We start from the raw sequence: 22,398 nt of genomic DNA on the forward strand, positions 1-22,398 counted from the left end.
ACATGGTATACAATATAAATAATACATTTATACCTATATATAACACACACACACACACACACACACACACACACACACACACGCCTTCTTTATATTCGACACGGGGTAGTTTTCGATATTTAAAGATTTACAATTATCGTTTTACGGTTCACGTTGCGCTTAACACTGGCGATGAGCTTTTTTTAATCTTTTAAATATTGTAATCTTGGGGTTGCGAGTCTGAGAGCTTAAACAGTGAACGATACATTTTAAATTATTATAGTTTATCACCCGAAGACAGTGGTTGCTGTGTTTCTGCGTTTCGAATTAAATCTTTATCGCATTAGGAAGTTTTATGATGGCAAAAACTCCGTCCTCCCACTCACTGTAAGTTATTTCTTTGCTACAAATGGATAAGTCGAAGAATGTATTTAATTACAAACTATTCACACAACACTTTTGTAGTATTAGTGTTATGGGGAAAAAAATAACATAGATGTATAGTGCACAGGTATTTTCATATAATACTAATGTCTTTAAATCAAACATTGAATGAACGAATATCGATTGTTGACTATAGATACCTACAACAATGACGTGGAAAACAAAACATTGGAAAATGCGACTGTAATTTGTATTCAATATACCAACCACCTTCCTATTTCTACTTTAACAACTACAATCGGCCTTTAATAAATTTATATAAACGTAATATTGTTTATTATAACTCTTGTCGTCGTTAACCTGCCACAAGGACACAAACCCCTTTAAAAAATCTCATAGACGGCCGTTTATACATTAACTCAGTTTGCGTTACGCCCCTGAATTCGTTTAAAAGTATTGTCGTATAATTAATATGCACTGACTTTTTTTTTAAACAATATACCTAATCAACATGTACCAAATAAATACCGCATGGTTGGTTGATTATCTGTTGATTAAATTATCCATTTAGAGGATTAAAAAAATTAATAACTTAAATGAAACATGAAACGCGGAAATAGTTCTCGTTTATGTCAACTTATGTTTTCTGCAGTTCATTCTTCCACAGCTCACATTTTTTCATCTAATTTATAATAATATAGTTGAATTACTAGTAATAACTATTAATAACTTAGTAATAACTATTATAATTACAATATTATTGTTACGGCATTGATAATAATTTGTAAGTGCATAATATATTATGCCGTATCGATATGTTGAAAGTTAACATATATTTTCGTCCAAACCTTAAAACTGCACATAAAATATAATATTATTATTTATTAAAAGTACTTCATTGAACATAAAATTTAAACATAATATCTCATTTATTTCTCAACTCTTATTTACAGTTGAACATTAAAGTTTGTCGCACAACGACGTGGCGCCACGTTTTTTCCTATTATTTATATTGTAATTTTTTTTTTATACATATAATACAAAAATAACAAAGTCAAATCTGCCGTGACAATAACGCAAATAAATTTAAATCTCGAGACGTCCTTGAATTACAATAATATTTGTAGATATATTATATGTATGTGCAATAGGTACATTTGTTTTTTCATGTGTGTTAATCCACGACGAACCGAGGAGCAAATATTTGACTAATCAGTATGTCCTCTATAAAACAATAAATAAATAAAATTATAAATCGATAAAATAAGATAGAGAACATTATTTTCTCCAGTATCATCGACCTTAGATGTAATGTAAAAATGCAACTGTATGATCATTACACAGGCCATTTTCGTTTCAAATTAATAGCTTAATTTTATTAGTACACAATTAAAATATAATTATCCGAATCGCTAGTGACTGAATATATGAATAACATAAGTCGAATCGACAATTTATATGTTCAGCTCATATATTGTAAGACGGATTTTGATATGATTTGGATTTCTATACCTAATTATTATTAGTGTTTGTTGATTAATTATTTACATGATTTTAAACTAATTTATTAAAAAGTTTTACGTTTCAATTGATTTAATGATATTGTTCTGAACAATTTTTAATTGCTTAAAAGCAAGTTTTGATATACGATATGCAGGTACATTTCCAAATAATAAAATTAAGTTTAAAGTTTTTTTTTCATAATAAAGGTATAGTAAACATGACGTCGTATCATGAATGGCGAAAATGTGAAGAGAACAACTACTCTTTTATTCGCCTGGTTTTGCTATAGGAAATTGTTCATCGTGATCTCTCTCTCTCTCACTCTCTCTCTCTCCTCTCCTTCTCTCTGAATACTCCAGACGCGAGTTTTGCTCTCGCCCGTGATATACAACGATGATCGTTATATTCGTATAATAGTCAAACTAATCGAAGCGAACAGGGTCAAAATTATAGAAATTATATAATTTTCAGGACATGTGCCAAAATATTATTGCAGTGTTCAGCGGTGATGATAGTGTTGTGATGGTAGTGGTGGAAAGTGGTGGTGGGGTGGCCCTCTTTGTGAGAAATTCTGTGCCAGAGTAGCGAGACTGCTACGATAAACTCTAAAACGACTTCGGTGCACGGTTAATGTGTAATATACACCTATGCCATACACGGTGCGCAGTTTACCTACATAATGGTATATGTGTTATCTCTCTTGTCGTTGGCTAAATACTCGTGCAGTGCTCGTTGGCCGAACTCAAGCCGGTTAGGCGTAATTCACACCGAACTCGACGTGGCGTGCAAAAACAATAACGCGCGCACAAACACAATATAATTATATTATTACGATACGATAACGTATACAGTATTTTGGTCACCTATTTCTCTATACCACCCGTACGGTATTATAGTATATGTATGGTAATATATTATTATACCAAGCACAACAATAAGCAATAACATATTACGTGTGCAAACTATTAGACCTACGCAAATTTATGTACTGCAGCGCTGTTCTCCCGGTTATATATCAGTAAACACACCCATTATTTCCAATACAACTAACTTTGAAGATACTATATAGCAACAATATCGTTCTATACGACGATTATAATACGTGTATTATATGGATCTTATTTTTTTCATCCTTTTTTATGAGTGAAGTACTGCGGCACCACTCTGGTCTGTCTCACTACGTGCATATAATATTATTTACACCTACCTACATCAAATCAAACTTTATAAAACATCATAATATTATATATATTGCTAGTTGAATAAAATGCTACGTCTTAATGTTCGTAATACGATAAAAAAATATCTGATTTCATTGAAAAATGTATAAAATGTAAAAAAATATGACAAAACAAATAGTAAAATATTTATTAGTTAGAACTGAGAAAACGTCGTGAATTAATAATTGACTATATTTAATAAACAAAATGATTGTCATACATGTGTATAATATTCGTTTTAAGACTCGTTAAATAAAGTCCCTAGTTATGACGTATTCTTTAGTGTTTTTAACGGAATTCGACGATACTTCGTTCATAGTTGTTTGCTGTTGTATATAATATTATAATATAAAAAAATAAATGTTTTTATCATTTATTTCGTACGGTCGCCGCGCGTATGAGAATTTTGGACAAGAAACTTATTGCCCTTGCAGTTGTGTTGTACATAAGAGCATGATTAATCAATGTCAAATTTATATTTTTGTGTATAGAATGTTATGAGTTGTGTTCGTAGATATTTCGATTTATGTCGTATACCTCTAAACGTCCGATTTCGTTTTGGCGTGTTCACTTTGTATATATACAATATCCCGAATGAAATATCATGGAGTCTAGTGCAGTTCGATCTATGCACTATAAAATCATAACGCTGTTAATAATATTTCAATTTAGCTATCACGATCCAATATCAAACCTTTTGTGACATCGAGATATTTGATTTTTATACCTACATGATAAATGGAATTATTGAAGTTTAATTTATTCTAAAGCACCCGGAACCTACGTTTTAGAAGCACGAAGCTCAAGTGATAATAAAATAATTGTTGACAGACCTCGTCAAATGGATGACGGCCTACTGCAGCTGTGCCAAAATATTATGCACTTCACTATTATTATGTGTACACGTGTGGGTCGTGCATTTTGAAAATGGATTATTAATATGCCATCAGTATAAATAATAATATACAATATTATATACATTCTATTGAACGATATTATAGTCGATATTAAATGAGAGGAAATTATTAAATAATTAAGTCATTTGTAATTACTCGCGAATTAAAAAATATACAGTTGATGAAGCAGCTGTGAAATTATTACATACATTTTTTTTTCAATTTGAATAATGTACGATTTTAAATATATTTTTTTAATTTTTTTTTTTTTTTGTGAATGGACAAATATAATCATTTTCTGATGGATGTAATTAACATCATGATCAATATTATACATTTTTACAATTTCATTATTATCATGACAGCGAACATTCTACATAAAATATAAAAATTAATCTCTACAATATATGAATTTACTTTCAAAATTGTATAAAACCTTGATAAAAATGATTAAATTAAATTTTCAACTCGTATCATTTGATAATTCATTTTTGAAATTCGAATAATTTTCATATTTCATCATTTTTTACTGCATGTTTAATGAATGAGGTTCCTACTTTAACCAGTGACATAGTCATGCTCATAATATAGTAATATGAACTATTTGTGATTGCAGTATTTAAGTATAATTACTCTGAAACTGCAATATCAATCACCTGGCAATGACTCTGAGATAATCATGCATCTTCAATTTGTCATTCCCGTTATTTATATACATAATACAGTTCAAGGTGAACCAGTAATCTCTACACTCATTCATTCAAAAGTTGAAACTTCTTTAGAAATATTTTTTTTTTACTTAATATTGTGATCTTATTACAAAACAAAATTTAGCAAATAAAATTATACTTATAATTGTAATTTTTATTGTTAATATTTTTTAAATTTTTACTTCACATTTTAATGAATGACGACATTTTTATTTTTCGAAATTAAACAAAATAGTTTTTCGGATTATTTTGATACATATAAATCGAAATTTAGAAGAGTAGTTAGTTGATAAAATATAAGTATTTAAAGTTTAGATGAGTGATAACAAATATAGTGTAGTAGTGTAGTACAAAGGTTCAACGAATAATATCGGACCATTACTCCACTCATCTAATCTTAGATACTTATAACTAATAAACTACTCGATCAAAATTCGAATTTTTGAAAAAATTCCTTTTGTGATGAAACAAACTGCTAAATTCAATTTTTTTTTATCTTAAATTGACCGGCGATCGTATCACAATAAAATATAATGATACTAAACAACTTAGGGTATTTTTTACAATCACCAATGCAATCGTTTTTTCTTTTAGAACACATTTATAGGTTTCTAAATAATACTTAAAGAAATTGATACTAACATTTGAACATTTTGTATGGATTGCGCTTTAGTCATATCAAAAACACGATTTTTTTCGCATTCAGATTTATAAATAATTCCGTTTACAAGACAAAAAAATAATGGATAGTATCTTAAAGCGTATCACGTCATGGCAATAAAGAGATCATAGAGAGTTTGAGGTTACAAAATAGGACCCTTATCGTCTGTTCGGTTTTCTTGTAATCTAAGGAGTTCCTTATAAAAATAAAATCACTACCCCATACGATCCGTTTTTGGCGTATACTATCAGTCTCTAAATTATCTATGAGTGTATCTGCTCGAGTGAACTACCCAAATTTGTTTTTATTGCCATTATCTCAAGAGGAGAGGCCAACACATACATCATTCACTGTACAACTATATCTGCAATAATATTATAAAATCAACCAGGAAATATATCGTCGGCTAAGACGTAATACCTCGTAAGTCAAAAAAATTGTATTTTGAGATGTACCCACGAATGTGGTGTAGCTAAATTGCCTATCCAGGACGCCGTGTCACCACACTTGAAATACTTGAAAATATATTTTTAGATACGTCTAATGACACAGAAGAAATGGTCACGTATGAAATGGTGAAAAAAAAGAAAAGATGCATCGATGTATGCACTGGTAGTATATACGTATTACTGTGTAAATAATAACTGTCTAGCAATCAGACGTAAAAATATTTTTCTGTTGGTACCTACGGTGATTATCCGATTTCTGTTCTCTAGAGTATTGTACCTGCACCTTCTACGTATATAATATTATAATATTCATAAACAATTTGGTACTCTTAACATATTATTATATATTTCTTTCGTGGCAACTATTATAGTATCCAGCCGTGTCGGATGATATTGGTTTGGAGTTTCACCAAGGCTGCACCGACGCGAGCCCCATCCCGACCAACTCGTCGACAACATAGGTTCTACCCTACCTGAATTCGTCCAGGGACCCGTTCCACGGACGCGCTTTCGTGTCGTTCACGGATCGATAGGACCGAAAACCATCATAGCGCTGAATGTTATCGACATGGATCTGCGAACACGCGCAAAGGCCCGTCCCGAAAGGTCTAAATAATAATAACAATAATATTAATATTAATATACGCGTGTATATTAGACGTCGCAATGTATCATCATTAGAATATCATCGTGTGTACAAGGCGGGACGAGAAAAGCGTCTACAGTGGAGCCATCGTGCAAAGTGCAGGGGAGTGGGAGGGGGAGAGGGTAAAAAATCTCTTTTCGCGCGCGCACCGCGGGCGACTGTCTCCCGTGCGTTTTCGCGTCGCTCGTGCTCGGCGGCGTCCGCTGCCGCCGTTTTTCGCGTAACTGTCGAGCCGCCGCCACCGCCGTCAGTTCGTCCCGACCCGTCGTCCCTGTCGCGCGTGCCGCCACTGACGACGACGACGACGACGACTCTTCATCCGTTAAATATCACACACATTTCGCCGCAACCGAAATCGTCACAGTGACCGATGGCCAAACCCAGTGCGCTAAGCCCGCGCCGGGCGCACTGCACGCTCAACTGTTACACTTGCAACAACATACTGCAACAGCGGTACAGACACAGTGAGTAAAAACCACCCCCGCCACACGCTCCACTGATCATCTCATTGTTGTCTATCCAAAACCCTCATTGAACCACTACCACCACCACCACCACCACCACCACCACTACCATCACCACCACCACCACCACCACCACCACCCTTACCGTAATTTGAGTCCGTGGTTTCTATCGAGGCTTTTGCCGTTTTTTATTTTAAAAAAATTCCTCCGCAGCGATGGATGAGATGCCATTCGTGTATTTTTGGCTACTTGCCCTAATATCGTAACGTTCCCGCGTCAAGGCGTCGCCTCATGAATCACAACGATGTATATATATATCCATATTATAATATATTTTATATGATTCTCGGCCGGTGTCGATAATTTAAATGTTGTATTGTGTCGTTCGAGCTTGAAAACCCAACACGCACATGTCCCATTATATTATATTACATTGCCGTTTCCGACTGTATACAAATACGCATTATAATGTATTATTTAGGTTGACACGTTTTTTTATTACTATAATGTAATACACTTCTAGGTGTCCACGCCGAACAGCCATTGTCGACCGGGAACTTGTTAATTTATCATCCCAATCGATTCTATGCTTAAACATATTACAACTATTCATATTATAAGTCTAGAAAACGTTCGGTTTTTTTTCCAATCTTCGATAATTGTAAGCGTTATGTAATTTTATTGCAGATTCGAATTTTTTGTTGCATAATCTATAATATAGATAAACTTAAAGGATATCATATTTTACAACCTCTCGAAATTCAACGAACAAATTGTGGTGTAGAAAATAATAGAAAAAAGCAAAATATAACATATTTATAAAAAAAAGCTATTTCAGCTTTACCACATTTACGTTTCAGAATGTTAGATAATGTACATTATACACATACAATGCATCGTTACTTTAATTATATAATATTGTGAATATTTAAAGATTTATTTTAAATTGATACGTAAAATAAAATTTATAAATGTATAACATCATACTACACATATGTAGTTAATTAAAAATAAATTATAATGAAATTAAAAACCAGGAAAAAATTACCATTCTCCTCGGTAGTTAAGCGTTACGAATATAGTGTAATAATTAGTTTAATATATAGTTGCCGCCGGAACAAAAAACTGCAATTACATTCTAGTCGGGTGGGCTTAGAGTAAGTAATCTTAAAGTTGATTCTAGGCAGGACCAAAGGACCAACTATACAATATCGCCCGAAACGATACCGCCGTAAACAATTTTCAATTATTAATCGATACACAGCGGTCAGCTAAAGAAGTGGTGTTTTTAATGATGTGGCCAAAGAGTACAATATTTTAGCCAAGAGGACAATAGATTTGTAAGGTATATTTCAGGAATAATAAATCTATTATGGATTTTTGGCAGCCAACGTATAATTACGACAATGTGAAGTAATATTTTAGCGAGTAGTGAAACGCAAAAGGAATTTCGGTTGTACATTTTCGATTAATGCTTTCTCCGTCAAAAAAAAAAAAATCACAATAACTAAAATAAACATTGATTACTGGAAAAACAAATTCCACGCAGAATTCCTGTTTTAGATGTTCCAACACAACTGAACTGGATTTGGAGAATATATGAGATTAACGAATATACTAGTTGTAACAATGATTTCGTTTGTTATATTTTGTATTAAGTAATGCTCATACCTGAATACTAACAAGTCAAAAAAACGATTAGGTATGAATTCTTGATTTCCTAAGATGAACTCGTCCACTTGTCGTTAAAAAATGTTAACTTTGATACGTAATGTAATTTTGTGAATATACCTATGAGCTAACTCTCAAATCATTATCAAGTAAAACTTACAAATATTATTTACTGTATTTTAGAGACTATTTCTGAATATTTATTAGAATTTCAGGTTTATAAAGTCTTAAAAAATTATCCAATTTTGATACATCCTCAAATACTTGACATTTTAATATTCAAATGGTCACCAAAGCTAGATTTAAAATTGTATATACAGGGTTCTTCACTAAACATTTAATTTTTATTATACTTTGATAATTTTTACAAATGATAAATGTTGATAAACCCATTACTGTAGAGCATGGACCTATATTAAGATGAATAACTCTAAAATCATTTTGATCAAATTTTAATTTCCATCCTGGTATCAAAATTTTCAGAAAAATTATTTGCTTAATAAACTATTATTCACTTATTGGTAAAATTTTAATTCTCATTTGAAAACCAGAAAATTGTAGCTCCGTAGGACACTATTTAAATACTAAATAGTATATATGTCTCAAGAATTTGATAATTTGATCTTCAAGTTTATTTAAAAATTAAAAATTTCAGATTTTTTATAACTACTTTATTGAAGATAAAAGAGGTAGTGAGCATACTTTATGAATCACCCTGTACGTTTTTAATAATAATAATATGTACTTTTAATTCTGTAACATTTTTAGGACATTTTTTTTCAATTTAAATTTTAAATATCAAACTAAAATTGAGTTAGCAATCAAAAATCAAAAGTTCGTTGTATTTTAATGAAAACTTAATTAAAAAGTATAATACATATTTATTAGGATTCAAAACAAAAACTAATTAAACTTGATATAATTTGAGTTGATCGCCGGTTTATATTACTATATTATATAGTTGGTATATCAAACCGAATACGTTTATTTGTACATATTATTAATATAAATCGCACACGATTTGATAATTCTAGTTATACACATTGTTCAATACTTTTGCCACAGATTACCTTTAGTTTGTACAACAATCATATAATCATATCATAACGTTTTTCTACGATTCGATATTATAATATCATGTGTAATATGTATTATAAAATAATATATTATATGATATTATTACCTATGTAATTTTTTATTATAATGTGAATCTTGACGAAAAAAAACAAACGTTTACAATTATACAATATAATATTAACGAACTTCGTTGGGTAGTGATTACAAAGTGAATATTATGTATATTTGTCAATCTAAATTTAAATAATATATTTGTTATAATATTATATCACAGTAACAAAATAGTGAATAGTGACATGAAATTCTCAAGTACCTATTTATCGGTATTTACAACTTTACAGGTACTACATTTTTCATTCACCTATTATAATATTCTTCATCAGCGGTTTGTTTATAAATCTTATACATTTTTTGGATGTCGTCATAATAATATAATACGATATAACGACGACTTAACTCTGATTTAATAATTTAATACGATTGTATCGGATAAATAAAAATTACTCGGAACTGAAAGTATTAATAAAATCGAATGCAGTTTATAAAATAATATGTTGTTTGGTAATAACTCTAAAATAGTTCATTTTTTTTTTATCTTATGGTGAACATTTTTATTGTTTCGACCTAGAACCATTTACCGCATATCATTATGTTCAGTGACGTTTGATTTTAACTTACTAATTAATACATTGTATAATTTTAAATCTTGCTTCCTAAACGATTCTTATTTATCATCGTGAACATAAAATAGTTTATAGACGTTTGAGAAAAGAAACACAAAACTATATTAATTTTTATGGTCTAAATTTAGATAGGGAGATTTAAAGATTATTAGCCGATTATTAACTTAGATATAGTTTATTGAACACAAATAATTTATAGCGACCTTTGAATTGATATTAATGTAAAAACTGTAGTTATAATATCAAAGTAAAAATTTGATTATTTCTTTTATTTTTTTTAACAGAAGATATTTGCATATTGTAATGTATATTAAAATTATTTTGTAATTGTAATACTTTCTACATGTTTTATGGAACAAACTGTTTTATGTACTGTTTTATATTATAAATTTATAAACTAATATAAAATTAACAGTATATGTTTATCAATAAATATATTATTTACTCTAAAATCTTAGGTAATGAATTATGTCTTTGCATGAACTCAAAATCGTTTATCAAATGAAAAATCAACTAAAATATTATGTTAAATATTTTTACAACCCACATTGTTTATTACACATCAGTGCATTACTAATTAGAAGTATGAATAGTTAACGAACAATTAATAAGTACACCTACATATTATTATCTACTATTGTAGAACAGCTTAATAAATTGTATTTCGAACAAACGATTTTAATAATATAGAAATATCAATATACATTTTTTACGTTACTAAAAAATGATTGGGCAAAAAACATATACACCGCGATATTTGTTAGACGTTTCAACACTTATTTAAAATTGTGTTTAACTGAAATCTGCCAACGTAAAATATTCATATCATAATATTGGCGTTTGCATTTTCATTGGCAATACATTTTTAATTTTCGTTGCAACTCTTAATATCTGTGTAATGTGTTTATTTTTTTTTATTGTTTTCTGAGAGCGGGATTTGTATAAATTAATACATCCTGCAGAGTGGTCTTAAATGTCACTTTGTTCGTTATCATCAGCCGAGTGCACTCGTGAAGAGTGTATAATATGAGTTGTGTGTATAAAAAGGCGAGTCCTTTTATGGTCGATCGATTGAATATCGATGTAGATCCGATCAGAATCGGTTGTCGAAACCCTCTTTAATTCGATAACGATAGGACTTGAGACGGAGAGCGCAATTTTAGTGTTTCGATCGGACGTTTGAAATCTGATAGAATATGCTCAACACTATACCACTGCAAACAATAATTGTGGTTGGGTTAGGTTATGTAACACTGATGAAACTATAATTTCATAGTCCTTCGCGGAATCAGTCGCATTTGACCTGGACTCCTGCCCGCCGACCATCATCGAAATTCATGATCCACTCTACATATTATGAGAGACGTCTCTGATTTCGCAACAATCCATGCCCATAGTAGTCATTACTTCTGTTTACTATTATTTTAATGCCTGACTTAACGCACGGTACCTAACGGAAAACTTCGTACCGGATGAATAAATTGCGCAATTGTTGTTGTATACTAAACAATATGATAATAATGTTTTTATTTATTAACACCTTTTAGTTAGATATTTTATCGTATTAATTTGTATTGTTGTTTTGTTGTAATACTCTTAAGTTCACATCCGTCTTTATTTAAAATTATTCCCACTTTGTTATATAAAACACTATTAACTTCTTCATTATCTTTCTCTTAATAATTGTATGTATTTTTTTTTTGTTTTTATTTTCTCTTTTTGTTGTAAACCATAATATAAACCTGTCTTGTTTATGTACAAAAGTGCTCAGCAGTATATTCTAAAATAAATAAAAAAATAAATATAATATTATGTTATATCGATATAAGATGAATTGGAACGGTTTGTTTTTTGACTTAGCGATGATGTCTTTTGCACGGGGTTGGTAAAATGGATTTGTTGGGATGCATATAAATAGTGATACGGAGCGTCTGTTCGTGACGTCCCGTGTCGTAAATATCAATGCGTTGTGTATTGTTATGATTCGTTTATTATATAACCAATAAGTAATGTTTATAATGATCGGGGCAAGTTATCCCGGGCCGCGCGGCAGGCTTAAGGAAGCGGCCGCGGCGGGCGGGTTCGGGCCTGAAGAGGCGCGAGCAAAACAATAGTCGGGACTTGCCTATACGTTTCGTAGAAGTAATACAATAATAGGGGAGAGTAGAAACCGTCCGTGCACGGACTCGAGCAAGTCGTGTGGGTTCGGTTCTTCCTCGCGGCGAAACTCGAATAAGCTCGCCGTAGGGGGGAACGTGATACTACTTGTCGGCTTGCTGAATAGTCGATTGGCCAAGTTACGTCGCGAAGTCGGTTCCCGGCGTGTCTTGGTATTCGTCCAACGGTGTGACTGGACTCGATTGAACGGGTGGACTGTCAGTAATGGATCGCCGGAGTATAATTATATTATACGCTGCCGTCGGTGGGTCAATCAGGTCCCGGTGTGGCGGCTATCCGTTGTCGTCGATCGCTGGATGTACACGGTAGGCTTGGCGTCGTCGGTCCGTGAAGTGGCGCTTATTAGCCAGGTATGCCGGGTACTGTTGAGTCTCGGCGGTATCGGGCGATCACGTTCGATCGGTGCGTTCAGGATGCGTCGTCGTGGACTGGTTAGGTCGGATCAGCTTCGCCGGTGTCGTTCAGGTCGGTGTTGCTGCTGCGTTGATAGTCTTCGGGTCTTCAGGTCTTCGGGTCTTCTATAGTGCTTGTTGACTTGTAGAAGATATGTTGAAGACTGGTGTGGTGGATTGATTTGACCGGTGAACTGTCCCGGTATATATACTATTTGTTTCCCTTTGTTGTCCTGTGATTGGTCGAGGATGGTTGCTTTGATAAGCAATAACCACACCTCGACCCGTTGGTGTTCGCTTTGTTAATGTGGTTCTTGCTTGTTATTTCCGTGAAATTTTCCTGTTGGTAAACTACTTATTCTAATATGTCGCGTCTATTACTTGTGTCGCATTATGTTGCCATACTGTTGTGTTTGGTGGTCCTGAAGAGGACCATTTTAATACAGTGACGGTTTATCCCGTTACAACTCCCCCCTCGGATTAGTGACCAAGTGGCTGTGTGAGCGAGTTGGTAGCTAATTCTAATCCGAAAGTGCGTCGTCATATCGATGCTTTGTGTAGGGAGCGGCGAAATCTGTTGCGTGAGGGATGTCTCGTTTTGATTGTCGAATAGTGTTTTTTGGTTTCTCGTACTTGGCTGGGGTGATTCTACGGGTTTATATATTTTTTGGTCCTTGTTGTGGTTGGTTGGTGATTTCCCGTTCTGTGAATGGACCTCTTTTTTCTTAGATTGATATTAATCTGTCGCTTGTTTGTCCGTATAGTATGGACGGACTTCAGCGACGTTAATTAACTCTTCTTTATTGGTTTTATGGTTGATGATGGCCAGCGTTGTGTCACTTATTACTTTGTGGATTGTAAAAGGTCCTTCGAACAGGTTAAATAATTTTTTTATTTCATTATTGTGGAGATTTGATAAGTGATGATTTCTAGTTAGTACTTTTTGGCCAACCTCATATTTAATGAATTTCTTGTTTTTGTTATGGTTTGTTTCACGTTTGCTTGCTTTTGTCTTAATCCTATCTGCTACTGTGCATAACAGTTCTTTTCTATCTTGGTCTTTAGGTTGAGGGGGAAAAGTGATCCATTTTTTAATTACGTTTTCCGGCTTTTTTCCCTGTAGTATTTCCAGTGGTGTAGCTTCTGTTATCTCCGACCTCATTCTATTCATCCAGTATTCAATTTTTTCCAAATAGTTGGGCCATTTTGAATGCTGCTCATGGCAATAGGTTCGCAGCAATCTGCCAATTTCTCTGTTATATCTCTCCACCGGGTTAGATTGCGGGTGATATTTTGTGGAGTAGACTGTTTTTATGTTTAATTCTGTTAGTTTAGCTGTCCATATTTTTGACGTGAACTGTGTTCCATTGTCGGAAATGATGGCTTCTGGTGTTCCTACTTCTGGTATGTAATTTTCGACCAGTCTTTTTATTATTGCTTTTGTCGTTGCTCGTTTTAGTGCATATAATTTAATAAATTTTGAGAATGTATCTAGTATTGCGAGTATGAAATGTGTGCCACCACGGCCGGTTGGTAATGGACCCATGAGGTCTATTGACACTCTTTCCAATATCTTTGTTGGTTTGTGGGCTGTCATTTTTCCTTTTGCTGCGTAGTTCAGTGGTTTATTCCTTTGGCATGTATCACAATTTTTTACGACTGTTGCAATTATTGTATTCATGTTCCGAAATTTGCATGCTTCATTTATTATGTGGTACGTTTTGTATTTTCCTGGGTGACCGGTTGATGAATGTATTTCTTCCGTCAGTGGTCTGGTCATGTGTTCTGGGATCATCACTTGCCATGCTGTGTTGCTGTTCTGTCTTACGAATGTTACGTCGTTGATTTTTGTGACGTGGCTGTTGACTTGCATTTTTTTTATGTGTTTGTCCTTGGTTTGTTCAAGTGCTATGTTTTTTATTTTTTCCACCAGTGGTTTGCTAAGTGTTTCCATTACTAATTTGTTCAAGCGTATTGTTTCTTCTGTCCTTGCCTCGCCTATTTGTGGGTATCTTGTCAGCGTATCAGCTGCTATATTTTTTTTTCCTTGGATGTATTCGACTTCATAATTGAATTCTTGTAGCGCAAGTGCCCATCGCATTAGCCTCCCGCTCGTCAATTTACATTGTTTGATAAATGTGAGAGCGTGATGGTCTGTTTGGATGATGAATCTATGACCAATTAGGTATTGGCGGAACTTCGTGCAACAATATATTATTGCCAATGTTTCGAGTTCTGTCGTAGTGTATCTTGTTTCGGCGGGTTTTAGTGTTCTACTTGCGAAGCCAATTGTTCTTCTTTCGTTATCTATCATTTGAAACAATTCCCCGCCAATTGCTGTACTTGATGCGTCTGTATTCACATATAATTTTTTTGTAAAGTCCGGGAATGTTGTTAAGCTTTCTTCTGTGAAAGCTTGTTTTGATTTTTCGAACGCTATTTCATGGCGTTTCTCCCATTCCCATTTTTTATTTTTACGTGTCAGTTCTATCATAGGTTCAATTATGTGTGCATATTTGTCTATATATCTTCTGTAAAAGTTTAGGAAGCCTAAATAGCGTTGGAGTTCTTTCTTGTTGTTTGGCGCTCTAAAGTTATTGATTGTTTTGACTTTTTCTGGGTCCATTTTTATACCGTTGGTTGTTATAATGTGTCCTAAGAATGGTATCGTTTGTTTAAAAAATTGGCACTTATCTAAGTTTACTGTTACTCCGTAGTTTTTAAATCTCCTGAGCACTGTTCTTATATGGTCGAGGTGTTGCTCTAGACTGTCTGATGTGATTAGTATATCATCAACGTATATGGTTACGAACTCATTTGTGTATGGTCCAAGAACTGTTTCCATACTTTTTTGGAATTCCGCTCCACTTACGTTTAATCCGAATGGTAATCTTTTGTACGAGTAATTCTTTCCATTAATTAAGAAAGAACATAGAGCCCGGCTAACTCAGTCGGTAGAGCACGAGACTCTTAATCTCGGGGTCGTGGGTTCGAGCCCCACGTTGGGCGCCAGTTGATACGGAGCGTCTGTTCGTGACGTCCCGTGTCGTAAATATCAATGCGTTGTGTATTGTTATGATTCGTTTATTATATAACCAATAAGTAATGTTTATAATGATCGGGGCAAGTTATCCCGGGCCGCGCGGCAGGCTTAAGGAAGCGGCCGCGGCGGGCGGGTTCGGGCCTGAAGAGGCGCGAGCAAAACAATAGTCGGGACTTGCCTATACGTTTCGTAGAAGTAATACAATAATAGGGGAGAGTAGAAACCGTCCGTGCACGGACTCGAGCAAGTCGTGTGGGTTCGGTTCTTCCTCGCGGCGAAACTCGAATAAGCTCGCCGTAGGGGGGAACGTGATACTACTTGTCGGCTTGCTGAATAGTCGATTGGCCAAGTTACGTCGCGAAGTCGGTTCCCGGCGTGTCTTGGTATTCGTCCAACGGTGTGACTGGACTCGATTGAACGGGTGGACTGTCAGTAATGGATCGCCGGAGTATAATTATATTATACGCTGCCGTCGGTGGGTCAATCAGGTCCCGGTGTGGCGGCTATCCGTTGTCGTCGATCGCTGGATGTACACGGTAGGCTTGGCGTCGTCGGTCCGTGAAGTGGCGCTTATTAGCCAGGTATGCCGGGTACTGTTGAGTCTCGGCGGTATCGGGCGATCACGTTCGATCGGTGCGTTCAGGATGCGTCGTCGTGGACTGGTTAGGTCGGATCAGCTTCGCCGGTGTCGTTCAGGTCGGTGTTGCTGCTGCGTTGATAGTCTTCGGGTCTTCAGGTCTTCGGGTCTTCTATAGTGCTTGTTGACTTGTAGAAGATATGTTGAAGACTGGTGTGGTGGATTGATTTGACCGGTGAACTGTCCCGGTATATATACTATTTGTTTCCCTTTGTTGTCCTGTGATTGGTCGAGGATGGTTGCTTTGATAAGCAATAACCACACCTCGACCCGTTGGTGTTCGCTTTGTTAATGTGGTTCTTGCTTGTTATTTCCGTGAAATTTTCCTGTTGGTAAACTACTTATTCTAATATGTCGCGTCTATTACTTGTGTCGCATTATGTTGCCATACTGTTGTGTTTGGTGGTCCTGAAGAGGACCATTTTAATACAGTGACGGTTTATCCCGTTACAATAGGCACATTAACATGTTTTGTGCTATAAATTATTTCCATCTTGGTGTGGATTCTGTGTGTATTTAATTGGTGAGATACAGCTTTCAGATAAATTCTGATTCATTATTCTTATTATAATGCTCATGTTTGTTGACTATCTGCTCAGTCGTTCTTTGATTAGAAATGTGTTTTATTTGTGGGTATGGTAGAGTTCTAAAGCTAGTTTGATTAATAAATTATACCTCAATGCACCAAGGAAAATATACATTGCTTGAACAACATTTTATGACCCAGTGATTTTTGGACACATTTTTTGGACGAAACTGTGTTTGGATTTCAAACAACAGTAATTGTAAATAAATAAGTAATAAATGTCGATAAGATTAAATCAACAGGATTGTTATTATTTAAATTCACAATCTGTATAAATGTGTAATAATAGTAAATGTGATGAAATATATTAAATAACCAAAAAATTACATGTGTGTAGTACTCGTATTAATGGGAAACCACTCAACAGCACCACCCGACTAGGGACTTATTATTTATTATTTGAGTAGATTTTAACGCAGTGTTAAGTTGAAGTTGAAGTGTTCCTCATTGCAAATCATTGGCCATAAATCTGGGGAATAGTTGCTCGCTGCCAACCGAAGGCATTATAAATGGTTGTCTGCGTAGGTGTAGCTTGGCATTCGTTTTAGTAATTATTTTCATTTGCGAAAATGTGACTTTATCGAGTAATACCGATATTATAACTATATATTACGTGTTACCAATAAGAATTTCAGTATAAAAATTATCATCATAAAGTGCAATACATTGTAGTCGTGTTCTCAATAAAAACGTACGGACGTCTAATGAAATCTTCTCTGACATCCGTCGCAATCGACCGTGTTTGGCCACCCCTGTTTTATAATAACGCACAGCATCAATGGCAACACGTACGACAATATAATATAATGTAAGATATTATTATGAAAAAAAAAACACAAAATGTTCACGCTCATAAATAATATACACTCGTGGGCATTCGTTTATAGTCCAAAGTTTTTACGCTGGTGTCCCGCATACGTTCGCAAACCCGAAATTCGCTTGCTCGACGTTAAAATATTATTTTCAAAAACATTTCTGCTTTTATTTTCCAGTAAATTATTTGGTTGTCGGTGCTTAATATATTATTATTAACATTGTTACAATGTCATAACGAATATTGGGATGCCAGGGACGGGGTGGCGAACTAATTTTCATCCATGCTCGAATAATTATTTGACAATGACGGTAATAATAATATTAATAATAATTTATTATCAGTGTTTGGTGTTATAGGATAAATATGTATTAGGCAACTATTATTATCGTTATTATTATTATTATTATTATTATTATCATCTTAGAATATTATGATATCGTGGAAATATGATTACCCATACCACATCATGTTTGTTCAGGGAAAACATAATAATACGTGGTATAACACATAATAATAATTATATAAATAATATTATACACTGCAATATCTCTCTTGTAATATAATACTCTTCATTATAATAAATTATAATTTTAATTCCGACTCTAAGGTCACCGCCACGGCATTCCGTTGTAAATAATTAGCAAACATTTAATTTTTTTTCGAAACCGTTAAACTTTGAATAATAAAAACAAATAGAATAAGTATAAGCTGCGGTCTGTGGTCTTCGTAAACTTTAACGAACCTCGTTTGTAATAATATCAACTATATTATTATTGTTATAATAATATGCACAGGGTATGCGTCTATTTTAAAACCATAATAATAATTATTATTGTTAAATATAATATAAAATGTTTCATTGTTAGTGCTATAAAACTCAAACGGAACAAAACAAAAAATGGAAGAAAAAAGTAATATCAACTGCAGCTCGTTAATTTTATGAGTCACTTCGGTATTCGATATTGTTTTAACGATCGCTGCGACGTAAGAGGTGGATGCGTTTGAAGACTTCTGATATTGTGTTGTACTGTCTTAGTGGGACTTGGTGGCCCGGAAAAAATGTCATGTGTCTGCCAATATTTGATATCTCACACTTTTAGTTATTGTTATTTTCGGATCCGTTGTACGCATATTTTAATTGTAACTGAATTATAAACTCTTGATTCTTCAAACACTCGAAAAATCATCAATACCACCTACTCTGCTACTGCGTTTGTGTACGAAGAACAAATGGACCAAATTTAAGCCTTGGATCCGCCACTGCAAATGGACGCAACATTAAGGCTTTTCGAACGTTGCTAACGATTTTACGATGTGATCAATTTCATTCAAAGCATAAAGCCTTATGTCATTGCGACACGCTTTCAAAACAAAAATCAAAACGTTTTAGTTATGCGTATTATCGAGGTTTGATGCTTATAGTTTGTACCAACGTGGTCGCAATCGCAGCAAACCAGAAATCGTTGTGTTGTCCGATTTATATTTTCTAACAACTTCAGTTTATGCTGTCGTGTCTGCAGCGGTCCGTTTCGTGCACTCAATATAATATGCCAGAAAAGTACTCATTGCTGGATTGACAAAGCTGTGTGTCATTGGATAATAATAATTTGTTCAGATATTACGATGTATAGTAGTTTTAACACAATGCTTGCAGTGCTCATAAAACTTACGGTGGCGGGTCGAGTGGATGTCCGTACACTGCAAAAAGTATCATTATATAAGTACCAAGCACATAGATGACGGGGACGACACAAATCGATTTGTGGCTGACGTTGTATTTAGAACATATAGAGTGTCTCACCGTGCACACCCATGCCGCATTACAGAATTACGTATTCTGTACCCAAATCATGCACGGACTATAAGACTTCCGTAAGAATAATTATTAAAATACTTAATGGAAATTCACTATTTAACGTCTTAAGTATATTTCTATAGGACTATTACGAAAATCGGGTCTCTTAAAACGATAGTATATAAGACTACGTAGGTAGTAGTGAAAAGTTTGAAGTCCCTCGAAGATTAATGTTTTACAATTGAATTACAACAAACCGTCTTGTTCGTTTGATACCCAATAATTTTGTAAAAATTTGAACTCCAATAAAAAAACAAAAAAGTGATGAAAGATACCTACGTTTAAACTTCTTTTTTTTTTTAAACACACTATCGTGAAATAATACGAAATATTCGTCGTTCCTTCCGGAATCTATGAAAAGCTATCCGCGGCGAGAACGAACGAAATATTGTACAAAAGCGCCGCGTAAGTCACGCTAATTGCCATCGTTCCAATATTATTTTAGCGTATACAGCACATATTTGAACGGCAGATTAACGCTTTTCTTGTACACACATACACCCACACACCCTACGAATCGCGCGTGACGCCCACGGTTCGCCACCAACGTGACAATATTGTTATAATATAATATATATATATATATAACACACATGTATATCTAGTATATATGTATATATGATTTTTAACATTTATAATACGTTTCTAAGTGGTTTCCGAACCGGAGCTTCACCCCGCGGTTATAACGTCGATAGAACGCGTATCGTTTGGGTACGATACGTTGTTTGGGCGTGCGTGCCGTGTAGTGTATTCAGGATGTGAACGGAAATAATATAATAATAATATGGAGCCGACGACGAAATAATAAAATTATTATGTAATCGAGACTACGACCACTGTGTTACGCGATATTTCTTCTCGTCACTCAAACGAACGTTCTTTTTATTCGTATTTTTTTATTTAGAACCATCACCAATAGCCAAGATTACAACAAACACAGCCGCTACCTTAATACGTCCTATTATTATTATTATCATTAGGCGCTGCAGTTGATCAGATTTAGTCGTCTGTTTCTGTTACACCCTGTAGGTTGACCTGAAGTGTGGTTGTGTATGGTTACACCATGGACCATTCCAACGCATTACGACCGAGCGGCATTAACACAATAACAATAATAAAATAATAACAACAACAACAACAGCAGCACACAACGATACAATTTATACGTTAATATGCACGTATACGACATCATGGACGCGACGAGAGGGTAAATTATTTCTGTAGAATATTATACAGGTATGACTTCTGGGACATATTTCCTGGAAAATATAAGAGAATATCCCATATCCCAGGTTAACCCCTGCACATTTTTTGGTACTAGAATCGTGTCAATTATTTTACTCCAAATATTAGTTCATATTAAATTAATTTTTAAATATCAAAATTATTTATTTTATTCGTTAGATTGAGAATTAAATTATGACACAAACAATATTTGAATTCAATTTTTTTATAGTAATATAACGCACTCCTATAATAAATATTTTATAGGTAATACAAAAATTAATGATAATTTGTATATTAATAATTTAATTTTAATTTCAGCATATAAAAGTTCTAAAATATTACAAAAATAATATTTTACTGTATTTTATCACACCAATTTTTAATTTTAATTTATTTCGTATTTGACGTTTACGGCTTCACCATACATAAAAATATATATAACAATATTCTCGGCCAGAAAATTATAGCTTGGCCTATTCAAATCAGTAAGTGGATGACAATTTATTTATTTTTTTCATGAAAATAGACATTGAAAGATGGTATTATGGCTCATTATTTTATAAAATCGTTTTGGGCCGTCTAGAATGTGAATTTTTGGGCCCAGTTTCAACCCGATGGTCAGCGGCGGTGGGGCAATCGTATTATTGGTTTAACCAATTGTTATCTTTGCCAATCCGACCCTCCCTAGTCACAAGTACTAACAACTAGCCCACGTACGTGATAGGGAAAATGTGGGAAAAAAGATATTCCTCAAGTTACCACCACATCATCCCTCAGAGTTTCATCAGTGTTTTTATGGGCCAATTTAAAATAGCTGTATGTAGCGCAATCTAAAAATATGTGTACGAATTATGTGAGTTACTCTAGTCGTGTGCAGCTTAGGCCATATGTCTACCCCCTCCCCCCCCACCCCTTGCGCGTCATACTCATCCCGCGAGGTCAAAACTGAGAGGATATCTGCATGGTTCGTTGATACTATAGTAAAATTATTATCATTACATATTTTACTCGGCAGGCGAATCCGACGGAAACATTTATGCGATGGCCGAAACCCACGGATAAAATATAGAAATATTGCTATCAAGTTAGAGATTTATCGTCGGCCGTTATTAAAAACCATAATTTAGGCGAAGCGCTGACGAACCCGCGCCGCGGTGGACCGAAAGTAAGAGAAAGGTTATACCTAGCAAACAAATTACAAGTCCCGCCGCCCGCGCAACCATCATAATATACGGCGCAAAGAACCTTTGCAAATGCAAAAATATGCTAAACAAAATGTCGCTCCCGGCTTTTGTAGCCTGCCGAAATTTATTTCGTACC

At 34.2% G+C, this 22,398-nt stretch overlaps 1 protein-coding gene and 1 non-coding gene across 2 annotated transcripts in view; both read left to right on the plus strand.

The window, feature by feature from the left end:
• LOC132945825 (atrial natriuretic peptide receptor 1-like) overlaps nt 1-22,398 on the plus strand; it is a 340,723-nt gene that overhangs the window by 234,138 nt on the left and 84,187 nt on the right.
• Trnak-cuu (transfer RNA lysine (anticodon CUU)) lies at nt 15,850-15,922 on the plus strand. Its single transcript has one exon. It is a non-coding gene; the product is annotated as a tRNA-Lys (tRNA).

This window comes from Metopolophium dirhodum, chromosome 5 (genome assembly GCF_019925205.1).
Source record: "Metopolophium dirhodum isolate CAU chromosome 5, ASM1992520v1, whole genome shotgun sequence".
In the NCBI taxonomy this organism is placed as follows: Eukaryota; Metazoa; Arthropoda; class Insecta; order Hemiptera; family Aphididae; genus Metopolophium; species Metopolophium dirhodum.